This window comes from Haliotis asinina, unplaced genomic scaffold (genome assembly GCF_037392515.1).
Source record: "Haliotis asinina isolate JCU_RB_2024 unplaced genomic scaffold, JCU_Hal_asi_v2 scaffold_17, whole genome shotgun sequence".
In the NCBI taxonomy this organism is placed as follows: domain Eukaryota; kingdom Metazoa; phylum Mollusca; class Gastropoda; order Lepetellida; family Haliotidae; genus Haliotis; species Haliotis asinina.
In genome coordinates, this window is record NW_027133889.1 from 2,195,822 (window position 1) to 2,210,296 (window position 14,475).

At 38.3% G+C, this 14,475-nt stretch overlaps 1 protein-coding gene across 1 annotated transcript in view; it reads left to right on the forward strand.

The window, feature by feature from the left end:
- Window positions 1-5,314, forward strand: part of LOC137269796 (E3 ubiquitin-protein ligase TRIM33-like) — a 97,294-nt gene extending 91,980 nt beyond the window's left edge. The window contains exon 6 of the mRNA XM_067803634.1: window positions 5,120-5,314. The gene's annotated coding sequence lies outside the window, so the exon portion shown is untranslated. The remainder of the gene's footprint in view (window positions 1-5,119) is intronic.
- Window positions 5,315-14,475: the final 9,161 nt, after the last annotated feature.

Here is a 14,475-nt window from a genome sequence, read left to right on the forward strand (position 1 = left end):
AGACCTACGATGTCAAGGTACATACCAACATGGGTATATTTGACATAGCTTCCACTTAATGCTGTAGAAATGGGCAAGTAGTCAAGTAGACCTACGATGTCAAGGTACATACCAACATGGGTATATTTTACATAGCTTCTACTTAATGCTGTAGAAATGGGCAAGTAGTCAAGTAGACCTATGATGTCAAGGTACATACCAACATGGGTAGATTTTACATAGCTTTCACTTAATGCTGTAGAAATGGGCAAGTAGTCAAGTAGACCTACGATGTCAAGGTACATACCAACATGGGTAGATTTTACATAGCTTCCACTTAATGCTGTAGAAATGGGCAAGTAGTCAAGTAGACCTACGATGTCAAGGTACATACCAACATGGGTAGATTTTACATAGCTTCCACTTAATGCTGTAGAAATAGGCAAGCAGTCAAGTAGACCTACGATGTCAAGGTACATACCAACATGGGTATATTTTACATAGCTTCCACTTAATGCTGTAGAAATAGGCAAGTAGTCAAATAGACCTACGATGTCAAGGTACATACCAACATGGGTATATTTGACATAGCTTCTACTTAATGCTGTAGAAATGGGCAAGTAGTCAAGTAGACCTACGATGTCAAGGTACATACCAACATGGGTAGATTTTACATAGCTTCCACTTAATGCTGTAGAAATAGGCAAGCAGTCAAGTAGACCTACGATGTCAAGGTACATACCAACATGGGTAGATTTTACATAGCTTCCACTTAATGCTGTAGAAATGGGCAAGTAGTCAAATAGACCTACGATGTCAAGGTACATACCAACATGGGTAGATTTGACATAGCTTCTACTTAATGCTGTAGAAATAGGCAAGCAGTCAAGTAGACCTACGATGTCAAGGTACATACCAACATGGGTATATTTGACATAGCTTCTACTTAATGCTGTAGAAATAGGCAACAAGTCAAATAGACCTACGATGTCAAGGTACATACCAACATGGGTAGATTTGACATAGCTTCTACTTAATGCTGTAGAAATAGGCAAGCAGTCAAATAGACCTACGATGTCAAGGTACATACCAACATGGGTATATTTTACATAGCTTCCACTTAATGCTGTAGAAATAGGCAAGCAGTCAAATAGACCTACGATGTCAAGGTACATACCAACATGGGTATATTTGACATAGCTTCTACTTAATGCTGTAGAAATGGGCAAGCAGTCAAATAGACCTACGATGTCAAGGTACATACCAACAGGGGTAGATTTGACATAGCTTCCACTTAATGCTGTAGAAATAGGCAAGCAGTCAAATAGACCTACGATGTCAAGGTACATACCAACATGGGTATATTTTACATAGCTTCTACTTAATGCTGTAGAAATGGGCAAGCAGTCAAATAGACCTACGATGTCAAGGTACATACCAGCATGGGTATATTTGACATAGCTTCCACTTAATGCTGTAGAAATGGGCAAGCAGTCAAATAGACCTACGATGTCAAGGTACATACCAACATGGGTATATTTTACATAGCTTCCACTTAATGCTGTAGAAATGGGCAAGCAGTCAAATAGACCTACGATGTCAAGGTACATACCAACATGGGTAGATTTGACATAGCTTCCACTTAATGCTGTAGAAATGGGCAAGTAGTCAAATAGACCTACGATGTCAAGGTACATACCAACATGGGTATATTTTACATAGCTTCCACTTAATGCTGTAGAAATGGGCAAGCAGTCAAATAGACCTACGATGTCAAGGTACATACCAACATGGGTATATTTGACATAGCTTCTACTTAATGCTGTAGAAATGGGCAAGTAGTCAAATAGACCTACGATGTCAAGGTACATACCAACATGGGTAGATTTTACATAGCTTCTACTTAATGCTGTAGAAATGGGCAAGTAGTCAAATAGACCTACGATGTCAAGGTACATACCAACATGGGTAGATTTTACATAGCTTCTACTTAATGCTGTAGAAATGGGCAAGTAGTCAAATAGACCTACGATGTCAAGGTACATACCAACATGGGTAGATTTTACATAGCTTCTACTTAATGCTGTAGAAATGGGCAAGTAGTCAAATAGACCTACGATGTCAAGGTACATACCAACATGGGTATATTTTACATAGCTTCCACTTAATGCTGTAGAAATAGGCAAGCAGTCAAATAGACCTACGATGTCAAGGTACATACCAACATGGGTATATTTTACATAGCTTCCACTTAATGCTGTAGAAATGGGCAAGCAGTCAAATAGACCTACGATGTCAAGGTACATACCAACATAAGTTGTTTCAAAGGCATTTAGTTTACATACCAGCAGGGGTAGATTTTACATAGGTTACAGTTAATTCTCTAGAAATGATTTTCACTGAAAGTCATCAAGCACAGGCAAATTGTAGCGCAACGGGGCCCGAGCATTGAGAAAATGACCAGTCGTCTTACATGTGAGTGAAGTGAGCAAAGTTTGGCAACATGCTTTCCTTGCCTCTGTTCGAAAAATATTTTCATGTCAAAATAAAATATCGCCACCATCAAAGTATACACCCATTTCTTCACTGGGTTGTGCTCTCACATCTCCGACCCCATGTTGGCCATTGCTCATGTGAAATATATTTTATTCAACATTTTATGCGCAACTTGTATGTCAGACCATTCTTCACCTCCATTCCCCTTCCAGCTTCTGGTTCAATGGAGTGACGGAACAAGAGGGTATTAGTCCATATGGAATACTTACAGTTATCTCCCCTGCTTGATTCACCCATTATGCCAGAAGTGTTCTTATGTAGAATAAATGTTATGAAAATTCTAACAATAGAGACGATGGCATCAGGTTAAAGGTATTCTCTGGAAGTCCTAACATATAGTCACATAGACTGTGTACAGAGGCCAGATACATGTACACTAGGGTAGATTTGGATTACAGGGTGTCTTCAGGGTTGTTTGATTTGCTTCAGGTGGAAGGTATTTTCTGAAAGGCGTCAAGTAGACCATGGATGGAGACAAGATACATGCAAGCTAGGGTAGATTTAGATTACAGGGTGTGTTCAAGGTGGTTTGTGTTGCCTCAGGTGAAAAGTATTTTGTGGAAGTCATTACATATAGTAATATAGTATATACCTAGACTGTGTATAGAGGACAGATACATGCAGTGGTGCCTTTTGCTATGTACAGGTTTTTGTGATTTCTTAGTTTCTCGGTTTCCAATGAAACGATTCAGACTTTGTCTCAAAAGTGAGAGGTGTGTTTCGTTTCCGGAGCATAACTCAAACACTTCTTAACATCTGTCAGTGTTACTAGGCAGACATGTGTGGCAGACCCCAAAGTGTTGCCTTTAGCTATTTATAGGTTTTCATGATGTATTATTTTCTCGGTTCCATGAACATGTTGCTGACTTCGTTTCTGGAGCACAACTCAAAAACCATTTCATATCTTTCAAAATACCTTGGCAGATGTACGAGACAGATCTTGAAATAGTGACTTTTTCTGATGACGTTTATAATTTTCATGAATTCCATGGCAACAATTCAGACTTGGTCTAAAAACACAATAAGTAACTGTCGGATGATTTGTCCTTTCAAATATGTGGGGGCTGGGGGGATATGTCATCTTCTGATGACTCTTGTTTATGACTTCCATGGAAACGATTCTAACAATCTAAGAAAACATTAAGTAACTGTCAGATGATTTGTCCTTTCAAATATGTGGGCCGGGGGGATATATCATCTTATGATGACTCTTGTTAAGAAGTGCTGTGAAAGACCACAGTGTTGCCAAATATGTATACGAATAGGCCAAAGTTTATAAGGATTCTTGTAGTGGGTATTCCTTTTGACATTCTAAACAAACACAGAGGTTGAAATGTCAGCTTGGGACAGTGACCAAGAGGAGAATTGTATTCTGGATGTGGTGTTGGTTGCAGTCACGCAGGTGAGTTTTAGATGTAGTTGTTTTGGAGCAACACAAAGACTAAAGTAGTTATCTATATAAAGAAACAGTTGATGTAAAAGTACATCATCATTTGTGCTCACATTCTCTTTTCGATCAGAGATATATTTTCACAGTCACAGTAACTGTTCCTCGGTAGAGCCAAGTCATCTATTTCCCTAGACAGGTGTGTTGTGTGTGTGAGTGTTTGTCATGGTGGATGGTTTGGGAGGGGTTTGGGCATGGACAAATGAGAACATATGAAGGTGGTGGTAAGAGACAGTACATAATTACTGAAAAGTATGATTAATAAGTCAAATCAGATAATTATCCTTCAGGGACTGGCCCTCAAGCATGTGAAAATGGTTGAATTGTTGGGTGGAGGGTTGATGGGGTCTTAGGGCTTGATTAAACCTTGACTCTCTCTCTCACACTCTTTCTCTCCTAAACACAATGTACAATAAATAAAACAAAAAGGGCTGCTCTGCACTGGCCTCAAACTTAGGTTTTTATGAACCCCATGTAAAAACATGGCAGTTGTAGATGTGTCCTCGATATCTCCAGCGTATACGTTCCAATAAGTCTCCACTATACTCTGGATGCATCTACGGCTAAGCCCGATAAATTTATTACCTCCTTTGACTGACTTTTTATCCAATCAGGTGTATGCGCTGGGAAGTTGAGCGAGCCAATCACAACACTTTTGCTTTTTATATTATCTAACTGATTAAACTTGGCAACACGAACCATGCACAAATTCTCTGAAAGAGGCAGAAGGAGTTCTTGCATAGATATTTAAAAAAATTTTCGGACCTATCAGTGTGTCTGTATGATTTCTCCTGAATCTGAGTCGCACTGCGAACAAACCTTTGCAGTTGCAACCGTTATCTTTATTGACACTGGCAAGTTCACTTGTAACGGCGGCTTAACTGATTGGCTGATTGTGAGGATGCGAGCCAATAAAGGGAGGTAATAAAGTTTTCAGACTGAGCCATAGATGCATCCAGGGTATAGTGGAGACTTATCGGAACATAGACGCTGGAGATATCGAAGATGCTGTATATGTAGGTGACTCTTAACCCACTTTCATAAATGGGAATTGGGAAAATATGCTCATTCTTATAATGTACACTTTTTTTGGGTTTCTTGGCAAAGGTTAAAATGTTACTTAAATGCTATTTTTAGGATGTACGTGGCAGCATTTCACATCTATGAAAACAGCTTAGATGTCCTGGAAAACCCAAGAGGACAATCAGCTGCCTCTAAGACCAAATCAAGAGGCCAAGCCAGAGAACAAGAGACCAACTCGTGGTAAATATTATTCCAATAATCAATAGTTTTTCCCTCTTTGCTCCCTTTTGTTGAACTGGTACACTGCAGTTTGAAAAAAAACACCAAAAAAACACTGTTCCTATTACTCCATGTTTTTCTCCAGCTTATGAGTCAACACTAAGTCTTGTTTGCAAAAACACTTGATTTTAATCCTCATATTTATCTTTTCTCTCAGCATTTGTTAAAGGTCACATATACTCTAATAGTGTACAAATGCAAAATCACTTGCTGACATCGTTATAAATGAAACCCTGTCATTGAAACTGCTCATTTCGATCTTTAATTACCTTAAATCGACCTTTTTGTCAACAGTGCACAATTCTCAGCCGCAAACAAAATTTCAACCAATCAGAGCTGTGCGTCTCCGTGACGTAATAGTGGGTATAGAAATGAGGGTCTGTGCAGTATTCATCGACATTTCAGGGGTTAAACTATCTCGTTTTCAGGTTTGTACAAACCTGAAATCCCGAAAGCTGTTGAGAAAAATGAAAGCCATATGTTCTCACAATCTACTGTCATTTAGTTTTGTCACATGCTTTGCCTAGTTTTCGAGTTACAACCCTTGTTTTCATAGACGATTCTGTCAAAATTACTTGGTGTCGCTAGGTTGTAATCCATGTTAAGTGGTATAGAGCTACACATTATTTGTCATCATTGACTTGATGCTCAGTTAATGAATTTATAACTGGTACAATTAGTGGTAACGCCACTTAGATTACCCGACAAAGGCCCCCATTTGGCATTTCTTTTGTCTGGATCGATCAAAGGATTAACCGATAACACGCTGATTGATTAATTAGTTTTATGGGGGTTTAAATGGGCGATTTGTCAAAAGGTAGTGTTTATGTATGTACATTTACTAATCTATACTGAATACACTCTGTCGTGTCTGTGTCTATGTAAAACAACACCCTTCTTTCAAAGGATTCACCGCCAATACATTGATTGAATACTCATTATTGGTTAACTAAATAACTTTATAAAAAGAATGACGCACATTATGCAATTAGTTGGCAGGTGTGCTATCGTGGGTAACCAACGAAACTATACAGCAGTGTGAAAAACCTGAAACGATACATCATGTTTTCGTACATTAGACTGTTAAAGACACATCACTTGGGAAATCTGCAGATGAATTATATATCACTCGTTTTTGTGGATATTGATGGATACATTCCTCGAAGACGGTTATAGCCTGACATTGCTCCTATAACTTTAATTTTAATATTTGCATTTTTGTTTTTAATAAGTTGTCGTAGCTTCCAACAGAATCATTGTTTCCGTCATTAAGTGTAATGATGCAGACGACATACACTAGGGCGTGCGTGGGAATTAGGATTCATATAGGAAAACTATGAAATGTCTACATATTACATTCCTGTTATACATTCGCAGATCGCTTCTTTTTATTAAGTTTCAAAAAGCATGCAAGTATGATTATAAAGTAATTAGGATTATGAGACCAAGTATAAAGATGTATATTGACAAGTGTCTACATACTGGTGAGTGAACGTTATAAACCAAGTATAAGGACGTATATTGACAAGTGTCTACATACTGGTGAGTGAACGTTATAAACCAAGTATAAGGACGGATATTGACAAGTGTCTACATACTGGTGAGTGAACGTTACAAACCAAGTAAATTTAGCAAGTGAAGAAATTTATCGCGCAGTATTTTCTCTTCGACCCCGACCTCGCTTAGGTTATGTTACAGGTTGTGTCATGCAAACTCCTTTTGGTAATGATTCAAATACATATTTATGTAGTTTTGAGTTTCTAACTTGATGAGAACAAACCATAATCTCAATAATTGTAACGGACTTTAGCCCCGTGACTTCATGATTTTCAAAAATGGCGGCGCCCTGTCTGAGGATGAATGCTATTTAAGTTTGTTTTCACCGACTTACAAAAGGACAATTACTGGTAGTAAACTATGTATTTTATTGATGGACATTAGGATTTTACTTGACATCGCTTATAACATATCAATTTCACGCTTGAAATCGGTCAATATAAGGGGTCAATATAATATTACTTACGATAATATTGTCACTTTGACCACAACCTCGTTTCCGGGGAAGAAAGCGTTATATCCATGCAAAATGCTTTTGGTCAGCAATGTGTAGTAAGCAGTCTTTTATAAACTCGATGAAACTTGAACTCCATTTTCTATCCTGGAAGCGTGGTAGGGGGAGAACCATCTGATTTAGTATATACCACAGGCTACCAAAAAGCTCACTTCGCACACACTAACAACCAATTTAAGCACAAACTATGGAGTCTGGTGGAAATATGTGCATAGTGACACCATCACCTGACCCTAAGGAACAATTGACTGCAACAAAACAATTCGGCATGTCTTTGGTGATGTCGAGAAATCAAAATGACGAGCTTTCTACATTTTGTATACATTTAACGGGATATCGTTCCTTCTATGACGTCACTGTAGGGCTCTGGCGACAGAGTTACGTAACCTGTCTGTGGTTTCGTTTGTGGGTGAGAGAGAAGCAGACTGCTTTTTAGTAACTTTGAAGCGCTTGCTATTAATTAACCACAAGTTTTTTTAAAAAACAAATGGTGTTTCGTTTATGACTAACCAAAAGTCTTTCATATGCAGTGATAAAAAGAGTATCCAAAAATTGAGTTTAGTGGTCCTTTAAGAGAAAAGTACAGTCGAACCCTGTTTATCTGGACATTTTGGTTTCACTCGAAAATCGTCCGGATAGTGAGACGTCTGGTTAACTGGATCAAACAAACAAAATGTGAAACTTAAGTGAAAGTGAAGACATTTTCATGTATGTATATCAATAAATCAACAGTCAATAGTAAAGACAGTGAATCATCACAACATATTAGTGTACCGGTAATACATGGAAGGCGGAACACAGGTTACAAGTCAGGTTGTCTCGGATGTAATAATGTAGCATGTGTGAAGCTCAGGTGGTAAGTTACATAAGCAAAAAAGGTACAATGATCACAAAAAGTCTCTATTTTGCCAACTGTGTATGCTTTTTTATGTTGAGATACCCTGTAAACATATGACATCATATCGAACTTACGCAGTCGGCAGAAAGTAAAGCCCCGGACAGGATCAGATGACTTAGACCATGTGGAAGGCTATTTTTAACTTGCATTGCCACAGATAGTAGGGGTTGATTTATAAGTGTAATGTACAGTACAATTATGGTGTAGTTAACTGTAATCCTACTTAACATGTGTTTTTGTTACTGATGACATGTTCTCACACCAGCCAAATCCTAATGAACAACCAGAGTGACATGCATCCCTAGTGTTTTGATGGCTAATTAATCAATTCACATCAAATGCCTTCCGATAGATTAAGTATGAAATCACATAGTCGTGCGTCAAACAGTATTGATATTACACATACACATTGCACGTGTGCACAGATCTTTCCGTCTGGATAACTGGATAAGTTTTCAATGGGAATCTATAGGAATGGTTTGAAAATTCACTGCAGGGTCCTGTTAAACGAGTACAATTACTGAACTAAGTTTCATTTCACATAAAAATCGTTCGGAAGGTGGGGTTTCCGGATATGGGGGTCTGAGTAAAAGGGGTTTGACTGTACATGCATGCTTTCGCCTCCATGATATTGGTGGACACACTGTATTCATTAATTTGTCGTAAACAGTTTGTATGCAAATAAATTCTTTGATTTTATTATTGTATGCTAGTGTCTTGATTTGATTGCTGGTTTTTCTTTGCTATTGATCCCACTTGACAAATTTCTACTACAACACATGAAGAAATTTCTTTTCCAGAAGCTGACAGTTGAAGACAACGATACAGTACGGATTTATCTGAATTTATTGCATCTATAATTCTATATTGTAAACCAAAAGTTACTGTGTTCTGTAATCTGATTGGTTGAAAAACATAAATAAATGATATTAGATTCCCGGAAACTGGAAGACTATTCACCGCGTATTGACACGTAAACAATTGTTTTGTTGTGTCATCAACAGTGGTGACGTCATTCAAATCATATTGTGACGTAAAGTTAGAATGACGTCACAAATGAGCAACTCCAGATGCTACCATGAGAACCAACTGAAACGGCCAGCTGATGACACTTCACTGCTGTGTCCGTATTCGATGGAAACGAGTTCAGACAGTAAAACCCCTTTGGTTTACTTTTGTGTTTACAATGTCGATAAACATGATGTGTTGGCCAATTTCCGGGTGTTATTGAGTATTTGAAGCATGGGAATATTTCATTTGAAACCTCCGGCTAACGCCGTCGGCTCCAAATGCATTCCCGTGCATCAAATACTCAATAACACCCGGAAATTGGCCAACACATCATGTTTATCTCCTAATTGTATCTGTTATCAGCTGTTAAGAAAGTTACAGGCCTGTATCATTTTAAATTTTATGTATATTTTGCAGATTTTGCAGATTTTGCAGATTACACATACATGGAAATTGAAAATGTAATAAAATTGCACCGATATAGAGTCGTTGCCGATTTACTCCAAAAACATACACTAAGGAATTTAGGATACAGTTCTTACAGTAGTGAGACCGAACTTGTCGACTTCCATAATGGTAAAGATTATCACCATACGAGAACCTTGACAGATAAATTTAATGGGAAGACACGTTTAATGAAAGCAGAAAGTTACTTTAAAAACTTAATAAAATAATGAACCCTGAACATATAACTATTTCAGTGTTTACATTCCCGATGTTTATCGTAAGACAGGCTCAATACATTGATCGAACATTGCCATTATGATGTTTGCAAATTTTGCAATGACTGCTGAAAAATAAATTCTGTATCTGATCAGATTTCAATGAACATATTATAGGCAACTGGCCTGCATATAGGTCTGCAGTAGTCTATTCGAAACGTAGTCAGGATTGGGATCGTCCCACGGCTGTGTGTTGTCAACTGGTGGAATCATCGTCAGTATTTATGTCGGTCTTGCTGCTAGAAATACTTTAGAATTTAAACGGTTGTATGTATATGATATTATCTATATCTAGTATGTCATCGAAATCCAGGCTGGACTTCCTGGTCTGATTTATTTGCTAGAAGCAGACCTCAGTAAGCGAACAGGATCTGTAGCTCTGTATTTTTCGTGTCTTGATGTAGTGACTCTCGGGTATGATGTCAAGCAACCATGTGACCACCTACCTCATTTTCTTCCAAAATGTCGAAATGCTTTCAAGGGACTGAGTGTCTTAAATGTGGCTTGTGTAGCTCTAGGTTAAGGGTATTCTCTGGAAGTCATCAAGTAGACTTTGTATGGAAGCCAGATACATGAACTCTTGAGGAGATTGTGTATAGAGAATAGATACATGCAAGCCTGGGTAGATTTAGATTCCAAGGTATGTTCAGAGTGCTTTGTGGTTTGTGTATCTTCAGGTTAAAGGTATTCTCTGGAAGTCATGACGTATTGTCACATAGACTGTGTACAGAGGCCAGATGCATGTACGCTTGAGTAGATTTAGATTCCAGTGTGTGTTCTGGGTGGTTTTGGGTACCTTCAGGTTATAGATATTCTCCGGACATCATCAAGTAGTCACATAGAGAGTCGAAATATGTGTTCCCTTGGGTCGATTTAGATTACTGGGTGTCTTTAGTATGGTTTGTGTGGCTTCAGGTGAAAGGTATTTTCTGAAAGGCTGAAGTAGTCTGAAGTAGACTATGGATGGAGGCAAGATACATGAAAGCTAAGGTAGATATAGGCTACAGGGTGTGTCCAGGGTGCTCCATCTATCTTCTCTGGAAATCAGTATGTATTGTCACATAAATATCTTCAAAGGCATTTAGAAGTTGGTGAGGTAATACAAGACACTATTATGGATGACAACTTCTTTAATTCTTTTAACACGACTTTTCAAGGCTAATTCTTGCGCCTTCGTCAGGTGGATAATGAGCATAGGTAACATTGCAGAATATATATAGGTATACATGAAGCCAGAGAGGTAAGATGTATATACAAGCACATAAATGTAGTTAGGTATGTACAATCACAGAGGAGAGATGAAAAGGAGGAATGTTTTAACAGTACATGGTTGTTTTAACACAGCTGTTAGATTGAGTGTCTGTGAGTCCTTGTTGACACACCAGGCAGAGGGTAGGTACACGCCTTGATCTCTATTGATCTGAGGTTCTAATCTTCTGATGTTGATTGCTTCCCAAAGCTTCCTTCTCCGCCAATCACATAGACTGTGTACAGAGGCCAGATTCATGTTAGGTTGGGTTGATTTGGGTTCCGGATACATGTACACTTGGGTAGATTTAGACAACTGGGTGTCTTCAGTGTGGTTTGTGTAGCTTCATGTTAATGGTAGTCTCTGGAGGTCATTACGTGACAAAGACTCTGTACAGAGGCCAAATACATCTTAGCTTGGGTAGATTTAGATTACAGGGTGTGTTCAGGGTGGATCTGTAGCCTCAGGCTAAAGGTATTCTCAGGAAGTCATCAAGTAGTCACACAGACTGTGTTCCGAGTCAAACTACATGATAGCTTGGATAGATTTGGATCTCGTGGTGTCTGTAGGGTGGTTTGTGTATCACCATGTTATTCCAGGTATTCTCGGGAAGTTATTGCATAGATAAATGGATATGTTAGCTTCTGTAGGTTTAGATGACAGGGTGTGTTCCAGGTTGTTTGTGTTTCTTCAAGTTAAAGATATTCTCTGGAAGTAATTATGTATTGTCATATAGAGTGTATAGAGGCCAGATAAATGCACGCTTGAGGAGATTTAGATTAGAGGGTGTCTTAAGGGTGGGTTGTGCAGCTTCAGCTTAAAGATACTCTCTGGAAGTCATCAGATAGTCGCATAGGGTGTGTACGGATTCGAAATACATGTTAGGTTGGGCAGATTTAGATTCCAGGGTGGCTTCAGGGTGTTTTGTATATCTTCAGATTAAAAGTATTCTCTTTGTCAGTAGTGACTATGTGTTTTGAGTATCTATCTTCCGGATGGTTTGTGTATATTGATTTTAGAGGTATTCTCTGGAAGTTATTACACATAGTCACATAGACTGTATAGAGACCAGATGCAAGCACGTTAGGGTGGATTTAGAGCCCAGAGTGTGTTCAGGGGGGTTTGTGTATTTTCAAGTTAAAGATATTGTGTGGAAGCCATTATATATATGGAGTGGAATGCCACTGATATCAGGAAATACACGACCATATTATTTGAGAAATCTTTTTGTAATAATTTTCCAATTTTCCAGTGAAAGTTTAAAGAAAAAGGGAAGGGGATATCATGCTACAAATGTGAACAAAAAAATGAGAGGTGTGTTTCGTTTCCGGAGCACTACTTGAAAACCATTTCATATGTTTCAAAAGATCTTGGCACATATATGAGACAGATCTTGAAATAATGACTTTTCTGATTACAGATATAAGGCATATATAAACTTGGTAGATATACCAATCAGAAGCTACAATGGTGCCTTTTGCTAGTTACAGGTTTTTGTGATTTCTTCGTTTCCAGAGCAGAACTCAAAAACATCTTAATATCTGTCCGTGTAACTTGGTAGAAATGTGTGGCAGACCCCAAAGTGGTGCCTTTTGGAACTCAAAAACCGTCCAATATTTCTCTACAAAACTTGGTAGATATATCAGTCGGAACCTAAAGTGGTGCCTTTTGCTACTTTCAGGTTTTTGTGATTTATGATTTTCTCGGTTTCCATGTGAACTTTTCGGACTTAATCTCAAGATTGAGAGGTGTGTCGTTTCTGGAGCACAACTTGAAAACCATTTCATATCTTTCAAAAGATCTTGGCACATATATGAGACAGATCTTGAAATAATGACTTTTTCTGATTACAGGTATATGGCATTTATATTTTTCATGAATTCCATGGAAACAATTCAGACTTGGTCTAAAAACAAAATAAGTAACTGTCAGATGATTTGTCCTTTCAAATATGTGGGGCTGGGGGGATATGTCATCTTTTGATGACTCTTGTTAAAACTGACCGTCCAGTTGCAAAACAGACCATCTCAGATGGTCGGACAGGCATGAGTTTGCAACAGTGGCATAGAGTCATTGTTTTGATAATAGAGATTAATTTTTTTATTCTTGGTAAGAATTAGCCCCAGTTACTAGTTACTAGTTGCACAAGATAGTCAGGTTTTCAAATGATGGCCAAGATCATTGCTCTTGATATCATTTACTGGAATAACTTTGGAAATTCAACAAAATAAAATCAATTTAGGAAATCACTATTTCATGACAGCTTACAGTCACCTTGTTTGCAAATCACATGATGTAAGGTCAAGGTTAAATTTAAGATGCAATGTCAGGTTAGTTTTTTTGTAATTATGAGAGATTATAATTGTGCAAGTTGTAACCTTATATGGTATACGGTCTGAGTCTTTTATCTTGTATGAGTGATTATATATTTTCTCGATGATATTTGACAGGTCCAAGATTCCAGCAGCTATTCAAGATTCATTCCAACAGACTATAACAAGACCAAAATGGTTCCAGGGCCCTGATTTCAATGAATAGTGGTAATAAAGCTTTTCGGTGTGTGGATGTTTGTGGCTGTTGTCAGATTGTCATCATGATCTAGTTGACTGATGTTTTTCTGACTGGATTGCTGTCTCTATTGAGGCATTCAGACAGTGAGGATTGTGTTCCAATGCTTTAGAGGTTCACGTAGATGTTGGGATAGGGCAGTGGGGTAGCCTAGTGGTTAACTTGTTTGCTTGTTATGCAAAAGACCCGGGTTCAAGTCCACACATAGGTACAGTTTCTGGTATACCCAGCTGTGATATTTGCTGGAATATTGCTGAAAGCAGCGTAAAACTGAACTCCCTCACTCATGTAAAATTGCGGGCATATTTGTATGCTTTCATCAGTATTTGGCTTGGTCCTGACTTCCATCACATAGTGAAAACTTTGCATTCAGCAGGAATTCAGCTTTAAGACAGCAGTGAATAAATAATGGAATATGGACCACACGGTGCAGTGATTGACATCTATATGTTTGGGTACAGCTATGTGAGTGTACAAAGATGTCAATGGATGAAGTGAGCAGTTGTGACCACATGATCCGAGTAGGAATTTATTGTTTCTAAAGGCAGCTGTTGCTGAAGATGTTCACAGAGCTGTCAGTTTAGCACAAATAAGCCCCAGGTTCCCTGTAGATGCAACCTTATGTTCAGGTTTAATTTGGATGGTCTAGAAATATTCTAGTGGTCAAAACGT